We start from the raw sequence: 14,624 nt of genomic DNA, 5'->3' as shown, positions 1-14,624 counted from the left end.
ATGGCATGGCCACTTTATTATTTCAATATAAGCTATTATAGTCATCGATTGCAATTAGGTACATTTGATTTACTGGGCAATTAGAGTAATCTATAGCAAAATTTACTTGATTTTACATACACACACACACACACACACACACACACACACAGACACAGACACAGTTTCCTGAACAGAGTGGTTGGGCAGGATGGCGTGTGCATCTGTCAAAGGAAGTGTCTCTAATTAAAGATACCCTGGTATAAGTTTGAAAGGCTCAACAGAACATGCATTCCTGAGGCTACGTGATCGCAGGAATGGAGGGGAGACACCCTCCCTGCCTCACCCACCCCCCAGGTCTCAGGCACTTACCTGGAAGACCTGCTGCACGATCTGAAGGAGTGAAATGAGGTGATGCTTCCCGAAGGCAGGAGGAAGTGGCCAGCTTCTACAACTAAGCATGCATGCATGAAGAAGGAGACCAACCGATTATCATTGCCACAGGAGATGAGCAAGTGTCAATCATAGTTAAGGCCATCTGATTGCTTCTTTGCATCATTCTCCACCCATATCCCCCTTTCCTATCCCAGCCATACTTCCTTCAGTGTCCACTCATTGAACAAATCTCTTCCAATTCACTTTCAACTCCACTTTCAAAGACGCAACTTTTGGTCCTCCAGTCACCAGAAAATTATTGTAGCTACCAGGCTGCTCAACCACAACCTCACTTCCACCTGTGATGTTAGTTATCATTAAAACCATTACTCTCATCCTAGCCATTCCCCCTTGTACGGCTTTCACCTCTGCTCCCTTAAGTCCAAGGGACACAGGCTTGAACGGATTTGACAAACAACTAATTTACCCATTGACCATCAGTTCTGGCTAGACCACATAAAACATTATCGGGTCCTGCACTCATCTGCCAAAACTGCTCACTAGACCAGGATTATTCTGGAATGCAAAGATAGCCCCCCTGACTTCTTTTTTCTACTCCAGGCAGCCTTCTTTCCTGTCTGCTTCACCCTCACCTTCGACAAAAATGAGGAGTTTATGAGCTTCTGTGACACTAGGATTGAAACCATCCTATCAGCTGGCTCTGCCACTTCCTTCCCTCCTCTCAGCCATCAGGCCAAACTTCCTCTAAGTGTTCCCCCTGCCGATTACCTGAACTTGCATCTTCCTCTAGTTTCTCTCCTATTTCCTCCCATGCTGTGACTAATCTCATCTTGTCCAAAAAACCCACTTCCTGCTCCTTCAACCATACTGCCACCCAACTTCCCACCCTAACTTCCATGTTAGCCAATATTATTAACTGTTCTCCCTTAAGGTATCACCTACCCTTTTCCTTCAAATCCGCTTTCATCATCCCTTCTCTCAAAAACCCAACACCATACCCCACTGTACATGCAAACTACTGCCCCAACTACCCTTTCCTCTCAAGTCCTTAAAAGTATTCCCACCTCCCATCTTTCCTGGAACTCAATGCTTGAATCCCTCTGCTCTCATCTGATTCCATTCTTACTCTGGTCACGATTAGAATGAGTATCACTTGCATTGGCTTCTCTCCCTGCTCCCACACTGTTACCTCTGGTGTTCCCCAAAGTTCAATCCTTGGCGACTTCCTATTTCTCATCTACATGCTGCCCCTAAACAATATTATTCATAAAGACAGCATCAGTTTCTACATGTATGCGGACTATACCCAGTTCTACCTCACCACCATTCTCTGGACCCCTTCACTGTCTCTAAATTGTCAGGTCACTTATCCAACATCAAGTACCGGATAAGCAGAAATTTCCTTCGACAAAATTTTGGGAAGACCAAAGCCATCGTCTTCAGTGCCTGGCAAAAACCTCCCAGATATCTGCACTCCTCCAATTCTGTCCCATTTAGCAGCCCGACTTTATCACTCTGCAATTGGCAGCCATGCCTTCAGCGGTGAGGCTGTAAGCTCTGGAATTCCCTTCCCAAACCTCTCTCTACCTCTCTTTCTTCCTTTAAGACATGCCTTAAAACTTATCTTTGGCCAAGCTTTTGGTCATCTGTCCTAATATCTCCTTATATTGCACGGTGTCAATTTTTTTTTGATAACCCTCTTTTAAAAGAGTTTAGGATTTTACTAAGTTAAAGGTGCTATATAAATACAAGTTGTTTTTATAAGCATTTGGCTACCCAATTTTCAGTGTTGGAATTGAGACAGGCTTGTTAAAATTTGGCAATAACACCAACATGAGTTTGTAAGGACACACTGATCAAATGTAGAGGGATCTGGATAAACTGGAAAGTTGCCAAAGAGATGGCAAGTTAAATCAATGTCAACAACTAGGGAAGAATAAGTATTGTTAATAAGTATAATTAATAAGTATAAGAATAAGTCATAAACTAAATGACGTTAGCCTACAGGATATAACTTAGAATTAGTGGACAGAATGTTAAAACTGCATCCACACTATGTGGCAGTAATAAATAAGGTGAGTAGGATCATGAGTTGACATAGAACAAATCACATGATGGGATACTGAGCCTATGAGACATTGGCTTGCCTCCATCTGGGGTATTGTGTGCAGTTCACATTGACATATTACAAGGAGATCAGAGTGCTGGAAAAAGTGCAGTAAATGGCATACAGTCTTTTAACTGTTGACAAACACCAGAGCTGCAAGGAGTAACTGAGAAACTAAAATTAAAATAGAAATTGCTGGAAATATGCAGGTCTGGCAGCAGCAGAGGAGAGGGAAACTGAGTTAATCTTTCAGGTTGATGACCTTTTATCAGCACTTAAAAAAAGAGTTACGAGACGTAACAGGTTTTAAGCAAACAGAGGCAGGGGAAAAGTGGGGAATGTGGGGAGTGTGGGGTTTGTTGAGGAACAAGAACCAAAGGGAGGACCTATGATAGGGAGGATCTATGATAGGGTGGAGAGCAGGAAAAATTAAATGACAAAAGGGATGACAATGAGGGCAAAAGGAAATGGTAATGAGACAAGTAAGGGGTCAAAGAAGTATGTCGAGGGGAGATGCAAATAGAAAAATCAGAATCATTATTTACATTGACTCGAGAGACATCCTCTCTTTCTTTACTTGTCTTTTAACCACCTTCTTTTGCTTTGCACCCTCATCCCTTTAGTCATTTAATCTCTCCTGCCCTCCCCCTCATTCCCGCACCACCACCCACACCCCCACCCACGTTCATGCCCATGCCAGTCTCTGCCTCTGTACTTGCTTGAAACCTGTCACATCTCCAACTTTTTACAGTCCTGATGAAAGGTCATCGATGTAAAACCTTAACTGTTTCTCTTTCTCCACAGATGCTGTCAGACCTGCTGAGTATTTCCAGTATTTTCTGATTTTATTTCAGATTACCAGCATCCACAGCATTTTTCACTTGCGTTACTGAAATTGAGATATCGTAGTTGAGAAATTCTTCACAGTTAAACCTCAAACAGATTTAAAGCATCCAATACAAAAATGCAGCAGAAAGAGACTGGAATAGCCTAATATTTATTCAAAACTGTTTCCAGATACTGGAAACCACTCGAACAACATTCGGTGCAGTTTGGAATTTGGGTTAACAACACTATAACTAGTTTGCAATAAATGTTTTGTCCACTTTACTGTCAGCCTGGTGCATCCACATTCCAACAAATATTAACAAACAGCACTGTCAAAGTAATATTTCAATTTAGTCAGTTAAACTTCATGGGCCAAAATTCCTTTGCAAAAGCTTCTGAATATATTCTATTACTAACCATTAGTGCTTTTTCTATTATCAGGTAACTGTAGGCACCTGAACAGAACAGGTTGAGAGAGATTATTATGCAGCCTAGGAACTCAGAACAGAGATAACAATCAGGTAAGGAAATTAATATTCAGAGCTTTGAGAGACGCAATCAGCCCATTCATTCAGTTATGGGGCTTTGTGTCACTTCATTCAACCTCAGAGCTACAGAATTCAGTGCAATTCACTTTTACTTAAAAGAGCAAAATTGGTTTCATGTCCTCATTATGGATATTTGTAGTGAAGAAAACATCGGAGGGTTTTGAAATAAACTAGTACATTTTCAAGGTCTTAAGTGGAAAGGGAGGTCACAGATGGGATAGTAATTTGCAAGGATGGTGGGGTCAAGTGTTTTTTTGAGGGGGTGATGACAGCAGATTTAAAGGATAGAGGAATAACACCTGCAGAGAGAGAATCATTAACTAATCTGCTAACATGCAGACGATAGTGGAGGTTAGGAGTTCAGCAGTTTAGTGGGAATAGGGTCAAGAGAGCAGGGAGGTGGGTCTTATAGACAAGGTGAATACAATGAGGACATGAGGGGAAACAGAAGAGAGATTAGAAAAAGATGCAAGTTCAGGGCTAGGGTAGCAGGGAAACATTAGAGGAAGTTGGCCTGGTGGGTTAGTGGAAGAGTGTGGTGTGGCAGAGGCAGCTGATTGGATGATCTCGATCTTAGTGATAAAGTCCATGAGCTCCTTGCACTTATTGTTTCAGGTGAGGGTAGAAAAGACAGAGTGGTTTTAGTTTACAGTAGAGAAAAGAAGCCAGGGACTATCTTTTGCATTTCAAGATGATTTGAAATAGTGAGCAGTTTTAGTAGACAAAACCAGGGCCCAGTAGTGCTTTGAACGGATGGAAAAATTGGCTTAAATACACTATTTAATGAAATGAACATTCTTGCACTTTTTTACCCTCATGTGACATGAGTTTCAGCAAACCTATTTTCCAGCAGAGAGGAGTCTACTCCACTTTGGCAATCTCACACAGAGCTGGGTGATGACTTTTCTAATGTGGGCAGTTTAAAAAGTATTCCGGCACCCTGGAAGGTAATCTGCTTTGCACCTGGATTTACCATACTCGCCTCGGAATTCTTAATGTCAACCCAGAGCGCTGAAAATAGAAAGGTGTTCCATTCCTCAACTCACAATAACAAAAGGTTTGTAAGCGATAATTAGGGATCATTTCAAAACTACTACTCTATATACTGTAGTGCAAAAAAGGAGACTTCACAGCTGACATAGCTGGGACTGCAAAACTAGAATTGAGCAGACGTCAGCACAAAAACCGGACATTTTCATGAAAGAAAATCTCAGTTTTAACTGTAGTAACTAAAACATTTTGAGCGCTAGCTACAAAACAGTATCCGTTGTGAATTTATAGCTGGCTTAGTTACATTTTTTGTGAATGGTAACTCCTAGGATACTGCTTATAAATTTAACTCTACTCCCCAACCAACCCCCCAACCCAGTCTTGTATTGTGGATCACAACAGGTCTAAATTGAAAAAAAAAAATCCTTATTCACTACAGTACAAATTACAACCTGGGCAAACTGGAACCAACAAAATCCAGCTTGAAAAGTGGTTTACAGCCAGAATGCTCAAAACCATCCCTGTGTAACTGCAAACTTCCTAAATCTTACAGACTCAGAAGCAGAAACAAGTCCCAAACCAAAGCATTAATTCAGAACAAAATGTTTCCTCATCATGAAATTACGAAACTTGTGAATTCAATAATTTGTGTCAGACTAAAGTAAACAATGCTTCTTTTTCTGGTGCCTGAAATGAAAACTCCAAGACTAGCATTTAGCACTAGGGACTAATCAGTCATGAGCTTAACCGAAGAATATAAATGCTGCAGGTTTAGTTTAGATCCAAGGTTGGGATGCCATAGGAATGTAATTTATGATTTGGCGTCATTCAACAGTTCTTTATGTTAGTAGTTCCGCCCATTGTTCCCTTGTAGAATCAAGGCAGGAAGTAGGAAACCCATTAGTCCTCCTTCTCTATCTACACATTTAGACACTGTTTAACAGAAGTGCAAACTGATATGAAAGTTCTACGCATCACAGCTGTTGGAGAAAATTCACTATAGAATGTTTTCCTGCTATTTTGTTGGAACCAACTTCTGTCTCAGGAACTCCAAAGTGACTTATTTTCTCCTGGAAATTTGTGTTTTCAAAATCAAATGTTCTATGAAATGAGAATTTGTAATAAAGAAACACAGAAAAGTTACTATATTTGGTTGTGCAGGTCTGAAGGCAAACAATATAAATCTAATCAAAAGGAGTAGAGGGCAGACTACCAGCTTTCAGCTGTTGCACACTGGGAGAACTTGGTTTCCCCACAAGCAGACTTTTCAGACTTCAGAAAAAAGGAGGTACCAATTTTACATGGAAGCCATGCCTAGTGCTCACTATCTTTACTTAAGTCCATTACAAACCTGTCAAACCAAGAGAAAATTGATGAAATTGAAAAATTCTACATATACGCAACCATCCAATATTTATGCAAACTAATCTTTCCTAAAGTGAAAGAAACATAGTAAGTGTGGTGTTAAAGACAACAATTACCACATTATTCCAATCTCTTACAAATCTGATCACATTATATATTACCATTCACAAAACTAAGTGGATCAGAATTCTGTAAGAAAAAGAGGTAGAAGTGAAGGGGGTTAGAGGGGTAAGAGGGACAAGAAAAATAAATTGAATAAAGCCATAGTAGAAAAGGGAGGATTTTAGGAGAGTAGGAAGAGAGAAAGATACTAAAACAAAGTGGTTTAGGAAGTACAGGGCTAGGGAGGGTGTTGGGTGAAAGACTGACTTCTATGGAGTAAACAGTAATCTAGTGTCAAAAGAACAAAGGTTGCAGGCAATATAGATGATGAGTTTCCAAGTTAATATGGAGCAAGTCAGGAGAGGGGTTTGAAATCAGTGTACTGGGGCACAGGGCGCTATTGAAACTTGTCATGCAGGACACTTTGTTGGAACCAGCTCAGGCACATAATCCTGAATTAGATGACGATGAAGAGCGGAGACAAGAAGGAGGACAAGGATAATGTTTAGAAATTATTCCTTCAAGAAATACAAGATATGAACGTGAATTTCAGCATGTTGGGGATGAGATAAGGAAGTAGGCAGACAATATTCCAGTAGTAAAATGCAGTCTTGTCAATGGAACGGATGGCAGTATCTAGCCCAATATTGAATAAAACGTAGATGCTGTGCACTATTAAGTTCAGCTTGACCATACAGTCAAGGTAGTTCACAGAACAGTAATCCGAGGCTTCTATAGTTTTAACATTTCCAGGAGTTGATATTAGATATACTTTAATACATTGTATTGCCTATCTAACATCAATTGCAATAGCGTAAAAGCCAAGTTGGGCGTATGTGAATAAATGTGAAAGATGACTTGTTTTAAAAAACACAAACCTTTTAAGATGCCGTTTATAGCATCAATGGTAGCTTGTAGCCACCAGCAGAAACAAATCATTCATGAATTACTTCTTCAAAACCCTTCTCAAAAAACTTACATTGGATTCCTCTTCCCTTTTGAAGTAATTACTGTTTAGGAAGTATTTGTTCAAAACTATATACAACTTCTCATTTCTGATATTTTCGCCGTACCCTTTCCATTGCTCTATCCTTTCCATAATGGGGTACATAGAATCATACATAATATTTCAAATGTGGCCCAACCGATTAACCATAGAAATGCAACATAATTTCCTTGCTTTTGTATTCAGTGCTTCTAAATATAAAACCCAATTGTGTTTTATGCCTGTACTCTTGCTTTTTAATTGAGATCTTGGAGTGCAAATATTAAGAATTTAACCATTTGGGAGACATTGCCATGTATTGTTTTATTTTGGTCCCCAAAATATACTTCACATTTCTCTGAACTTGCCACTTATCTCCCCACTCCACTAATCTGTTTGTCTCCTCCATCACTTATCCTCACAGGTTGTCATTCCTCAATCGGTATGAATCAGCAAATTATAGTGTATTAGTCCTATAGTACCCACATCCAAAACACTTCCATAAAAGGGACCCCAGTGAAGAGTGGTGCATGTCAGTACCCATGTCTATGAGTCTTTTACCCTTTCACTGTTTTTGCCCTTCAGCTATCTCGCTATTCAAGTAAATACATTGGGTGGAATTTTATCAAAAGATGCCGGTTCGTGGGAGGGGGAATCCTGATGTCAGGGTAATATCCTTGTCCAGAGCACCAGAACTTGTCTCTACTCATTCCAAAAATGCCCCAAAATTTTCAATTATCCTGACCACTAGAATAACTGAGCTGTTACTAAAAATGCAGCATATAAAAACCATATGGGAGATCGTTAATATAGTCTATGTCTATTATGAACTGGAAAAAGAACACCTGTATGAATTGATCAGTGTAGAAAAAGCAGACAGTGAATCATCAAATCCATCATGAATGTTACCAAAGTCAATATGCCAATGTTATCAATATTATTAAGCTGAATTTATATAGTACCTTTAACACAGAGAGCCATTCTAAGGTGGTTCACAGAGGTGTAATTTAAAGTATATCAAGCTGAAGTGGAAGAGATTAGGAGGAATGAACATATCCTTGGTCAACGAAGTGGAATAACCTATCAAATATTTGGCCTATGCTAAGGTCCAACAGCTGTTAGGCAATAAAGACTAAGGCTGACTCCTTCCGATAGACTTTCATTTCTAAAACTCTCTACAGAGGGAACTTGTCTCACCTGTTATCCCTTTTATACAACCAAATGGGTACTTAGGTTGTTAACTAATAATAGCAATTGAACTCGTTTAACTGTTTCCTTCCCCAACAGATTCCCCTCTTCTTAAAAAGTAATCCGTAAGTTTATGTAATCACAAAAAAAAATCAATATATATTTTTCATTCAATAAATTCACCTTATTCCATCTCCTTAAAAAAAACACTTATAGATATGTCCACACAAAAAGAGCATTCCTTTTTTGTCTTCTGAAAGAAAAAGACGTCCCTCTTTAAGGATCTCTAATAACTTTTTGGAACTCGCTCCTCTTTTAGTGAAGCAGTCAGATAATTGGTAGCTGCTATCAACCCATTTGATCTTGGCAATCTCCTTATACTCAAGCATCTGCTTTAAGCTTGCAATGTCAATTCACAATCTCTTTTCGTTAATGCACTTCAAAGAGTGAACATTTTCCCAAAGTGACTTAATGTCTATAAGACATTCGATAGGTACTGTTCCTGAACACCCTTTTCCATTCAAAATTTCTACCAGCATCTTTGATATAAAGAATGCCATATCTACCTTCTCAACAAGGGCAAGAGTCTCTGCTGCCAATGTATTCTTTACAACTCTTTGTATCTTTTTAATTCCCATGCCAAAGGGCAACATTTACCTTTATCTCCCATGGGAAATATAAATGCTCCCACACTCGAAAATCCATCACATAGATTTGCATAAGGTGCATCACTAAAAGCAGTTTCATTTTTCTAAGATCACCCAAAGATGGGAATTTCAAAACGCTCTGCTCCATTTTTAATTTTGTCAATGTTTTGTTTGTTCGAATGATTTCTTCAACCTTCATTTTAGTGCTCAATTCCAAAATGTCAAAACTGATGCCCGGCCTTACTTGTTTGCTTAGCCAATTGAGTTGCCCAATTAGACTTCCAAGTTCTTCTTTTTCTGTTTCAGAAGCCGCTGTATCTTTCTGGGAGGCCCTACCATGACTAATTGCAATGGGATTGACATTCTCCAAGTAGAATTGCTGATGTAAAATGGTATGTGATCCGCTCTGCCTGATTTCCAATCCAATGTACTTAAATGCACCAGCAGCCTGACTTCCAATTTTAAACTCCATTCTGAGCCCATTAATGACAACCGTTTCAAATTCACTACAACCACCCCACAAAAAAATCGTCTACATGTATCGTAAAGATGCCTGCGAGTTTGCCTCCATGGTGCCAATAAACATTGCCGGGTCTGCTTCCGACTGAAGACAGCCCACCTTTAACAGAACTGACTGCACTGAGAAATACCAAACTCTGCAAGTGTCATTTAAGCCATAAATGCATTTATTTAGCTTCCAGAATGTCCCTTCTGTGTTTGGCGCCTCTTTTGGTGGATAGAAGAAAACTTCCCCTTGAAGTTGCAAAAAAGCAGCTTTAAAATCAATGGACTTACATTCCTAAGCATTTGTAGCTAACAGAGCCAAAAAGATCTTCAGAATAACTTTTCCTGCCGTAGCTGAATCTACTCTTATATCCTGGTCACCCAACTTTTCTTCAAACCCTTGTGCCACCAGCCTGGCTTTAGCTTTATAAGTCCCATCAGGAAGCATCTTTTCCCTGCATATCCATTTATGAGATAGAGCTGGTTATTCCCTATCTGGCACCTCTGTGTATACCCCAAATTCTTTCCAACTATGTAGTTCTTGCTGTTTGACTTCCTTTATTAGTTTATCATCTAATTTGTTTGAAGCTACCAAGACTTCTTGATCACATGGGCTCCTGCTCCTTGTAGCATTACCAGTCTGTGCCATATTCCTTGGCCTTGTTAAGCTATGCCCTCTATCCTGACCTCTATCACGCACCAGACTGTTACTGTTTGACCTCCTTCTCCCATTCATAGATGTTCTTTCAACAGTTCACAATCTCTTCCTAGAGGCATGTTCACTCCCAGACCCACTGTCCGAACTGATGCTACGTTTTCATGCCTTCCATTTTTGTACTTCAGTTCCTGATCCATCGGCCTAAACTCCTGTCCTTTATCTTGTACATTTAACCAGTTTTTATATTTTCCAGTGGCTTTCCCTGCTCTAGCTACAATTGGTGCATCCCTCCATTGACTGGCCCCTTCTGGCAAGTATGTAACTTTAGTGCCAGCTTTTGGCAGTTCCAAATTACTGTGTCCATCTTCAGACACCATCAACCTCAGCAAGCTGGTCCTGACAATCATGTAATTTATGGGTATGAAAAGTACATGGTTCCTCCTCTCTGCCTACAATTCTTCCCGGACCTGCAAATTTGTAATACCCGAATAGTCTAGTTCCCATGCTGTAAAATGACTGTTTTACCATCTTTACTAATAACCTTTCCTGGGCCTTTCCACTCGTTAAGTCCTTCTCTTTAAAAGTGTACCACGTCTCCCTGATGAAAATTAGCTTCCGACGGTCGTACAGTGTGTCTTAGAGCTTGCCGAATTCTTTCTGAAACTTCAGCTTTAAGGAACGCCCTTCTACCCACGTGTAGTGCATGTAAATGCTCAGAAAAGGTGGAGATAATCATAGTTCCCTCCCAAGCTGGGGGATGATCACTCAGGACTGAAGGGAATTTTGGGTTTCTATCAAAAACCAACTGATATGGACTATAACCTCCAACCATCTGCAGTGAATTCATGGACATCCCATGTTAAAGCTGATATTAATTCACAGCTTTTTCTATCAGCCAATATTTTATGAAGCATCTCATCCATCACCACGTGATTCCTTTCACACACTCTGTTACGAAATGGGCTTTCTGCTGCTGTATTCATAAAGAATATATTCATGTTTTTGCACATATCCCGAAACTCATTGTTAGCAAATTCCTCCTCATTATCAGTGAGGAATTTTGCCGATGGTCCCAATCCGGTCCCTATCCGCTTTTCCAATATCTGATCCACAATTATTTTCTTTTATTTACTTTGCATGATTGTCGATTGGCTTTACCTAATGGTCAAATCTACGAAACGTAAAATAAAAATGTTCTTTTCTTCATCCCACACCTTTAAATTTATCGCCTCAACTACATTGAAATCCCTCGCTAAGGGTAGACTCACTATGGGCTGCGATGGCGTCCTTCTGTATTTCTTACATATATCACACCTATAGCTTATCTCCTCTATGTTTAGTGTACTCTCCATCCTTTATTCCTACATCTCTTAGCAAATTATTTTAATCTTTGTGAAGAAGGGCGGGCAAACTACCGATGCAATTTTAACACAATTAGCTTTTTGTCTTCTAGATTCCTATCCACTGATGCTAATAACAGTTTTTTAATCTCCCTAGTAGTAAAGTTAGGTTTCATTAAAGGAATAAAAGTGTCCAGATTACGTAAATTGCAAATCCACAGGTTTTCCAAATACAATAGTCTTGTTGTTTTCCATGTCCAACTTCATTAGTGCTTTCTTCATCGATGGCCTGCTCAACAGTAATGGTATTTTGCTAGGCACTACATCCGTATGATGAAATGATTGACTCCAGCTATCTTACAGGGAATCACTACCCTTTTTAAAGATTATAGGGTATTATCATATCCAAATCTAAAACTGGTGGAATTCTCAAATTCCTTAATCTCATTCGGGTCCTCATCATTTAAGGAGTCCAGGTAGCACTTTAATGAGTCTATTCCACAGACTGTAGACGTGCGTCTGTTATCTAGCGCTGCACACAGTTGAAGGACTCTGCAACCAAGACATTCATCACCAGGCTGAAACATCTTGTAACTAATAAAATGCCCTCTGTTTGGCCAATATCTCCTCCTTCTTCCAAGTCTTCTGTTTCATGTTTAATTTCAAACACCTTACATCGTTTAGGACAATTCATTGTATAATGTTATTCTGAATCACACCTAAAACACCAATTAATAAGGGCAGGCGGAGGCGTAGTGGTATTGTGGCTGGACTAGTAATCCAGAGACCCAGGGTAATGAGCTAGGGGCCTGGGTTTGAATCCCACCACGGCAGATGGAATTTGAATTCAATAAAAATATGGAATTAAAAGTCTAATGATGACCATGAAACCACTGTCTAATGATGACCATAACAACCCATCTGGTTCACTAATGTCCTTTAAGGAAGGAAATCAGTTGTCCTTACCTGGTCTGGCCTACATGTGGCTCCAGGCACACAGCAATGTGGTTGACTCTTGAATGCCCTCTGAAAAAGCCTAGCAAACAGTTGTAACAAACTGCTATAAAGTCACAAAAAAGGAATGAAACCGGATGGACCACACAGCATTGACCCGTACCGGAAACGACAATGGCAATCATAGCTCTGTTGACCCTGCAAAGTCCTCCTTACTAACATCTGGGGGCTAGTGCCAAAATTGAGAGAGCTATCTCACAGCCTAGACAAGCAACAGCCCGACACAGTCATCCTCAAGGAACCATACATCCTTACAGATAATATCCCAGACTCCATCACCATCCCTGGGTATGTTCTGTCCCACCAGCAGATAGACCCAGCAGAGATGGCGGCACAGTGGTATACAGTCGGGAGGGAGTTGCCCTGGGAGCCCTTAACATCGACTCTGGACCTCATGAAATCTCATGGCAAACATGGGCAAGGAAACCTCCTGCTGATTACTACATACCACCCTCCCTCAGCTGATGCATCTGTGCTCCTCCATGTTGAACATCACTTGGAGGAAGCACAGAGGGTGGCAACAAGAGGAGAAAACATATCCTCACCAACCTGCCTGCCGCAGATGCATCTGTCCATGACAGTGTGGGGTGGTCACTCCTACCGATAATCATTGTGTAGACGAAGTCCCGCCTTCACATTGAGGATACCCTCCTGTGTGGCACTACCACCGTGCTAAATGATTTTGAACATATCTAGCAAGTCAAGACTGGGCATTCATGAGGCACTGTGGGCCAACAGCAGCAGAATTGTACTTGAACACAATCTGTAGCCTCATGGACTGGCATATGAGCCACTCTACCATTACCATCAAGCAAAGGGATCAACCCTGGTTCAATGAAAAGTGCAGGAGGGCATGCCAGGAGCAGCACCAGGCATACCTAAAAATGAGGTGTCAACCTGGTGAAGCTATAACACAGGACGACTTGCGTGCCAAACAGCATAAGCAGCAAGTGATAGACAGAGCTAAGCGATCCCACAACCAACGGATCAGATCTAAGCTTTGCAGTCCTGCCACATCCAGTCGTGAATGGTGGTGGACAATTAAACAACTTGCTGGAGGAGGAGGCTTCACAAATATACCTATCATCAATGATGGAGGAGCCCAGCACAAAAGATAAGGCTGAAGCATTTGCAACAATCTTCAGCCAGAAGTGCCAAGTGGATGACCCATCTCAGCCTCCTCCGGAGGTCCCCTGCATCACAGGTGCTAGTCTTCAGCCAAATCAATTCACTCTACATATCATCAAGAAATGAGTGAAGGCACTGCCTGCAGCAAAGGCTATGGGCCCCGACATTTTTCGGCAATAGTACTGAAGACTATCGCTCCAGAACATACCTCAATCGTAGCCAAGCTGTGCCAGTGCAGCTACAACACTGGCATCTACCTGCCTATGTGGAAATTTGCCCACATTTGTCCTGTACACAAAAAGCAGGACAAATCCAACCTGGCCAATTACCTTCCCATCAGTCTACTCTCCATCATCAGTAAAGTAATGGAAGTGGTCATCATCAGTGCTATCAAGCGGTATTTGCTTCGCAATAACCTGCTCACCAAAGCCCAGTTTGGGTTCTTCCAGGGCCACTCAGCTCCTGCCCTCATTACAGCCTTGGTTCAAACCTGGACAAAAGAGCCGAATTCCCGAGGTGAGAGTGACTGCCCTTAACATCAAGGCAGCATTTGACCAAGTGTGGCATCAAGGAGCCCGAGCAAAACTGGAGTCAATGGGAATCAGGGGGAAAACTCTCTGCTGGTTGGTGTCATACCTAGCACAAAGGAAGATGGTTGTGGTTGTTGGAGGTCAGTCATCTCAACTCCAGGACATCACTGCAGAAGTTTCTCAGGGTAGTGTCCTAGGCCCAACCATCTTCAGCTGTGTCATCAATGATCTTCCTTCCATCATAAGGTCAGAAGTGGGGATGTTCGCTGATGATTGCACAATGTTCAGTACCATTCACGACTCCTCAGATACTGA

General features: G+C 41.0%; 1 protein-coding gene across 1 annotated transcript in view; it reads right to left on the bottom strand.

The window, feature by feature from the left end:
* Positions 1-14,624, bottom strand: part of LOC144678860 (aryl hydrocarbon receptor-like) — a 214,277-nt gene that overhangs the window by 123,923 nt on the left and 75,730 nt on the right. The window lies entirely within an intron of this gene.

Source organism: Cetorhinus maximus, chromosome 3 (assembly GCF_964194155.1).
Source record: "Cetorhinus maximus chromosome 3, sCetMax3.hap1.1, whole genome shotgun sequence".
NCBI lineage: Eukaryota > Metazoa > Chordata > Chondrichthyes > Lamniformes > Cetorhinidae > Cetorhinus > Cetorhinus maximus.
Note: the sequence above shows the minus strand (reverse complement) of the source record. Positions and strands in the feature narration are given on the sequence as shown.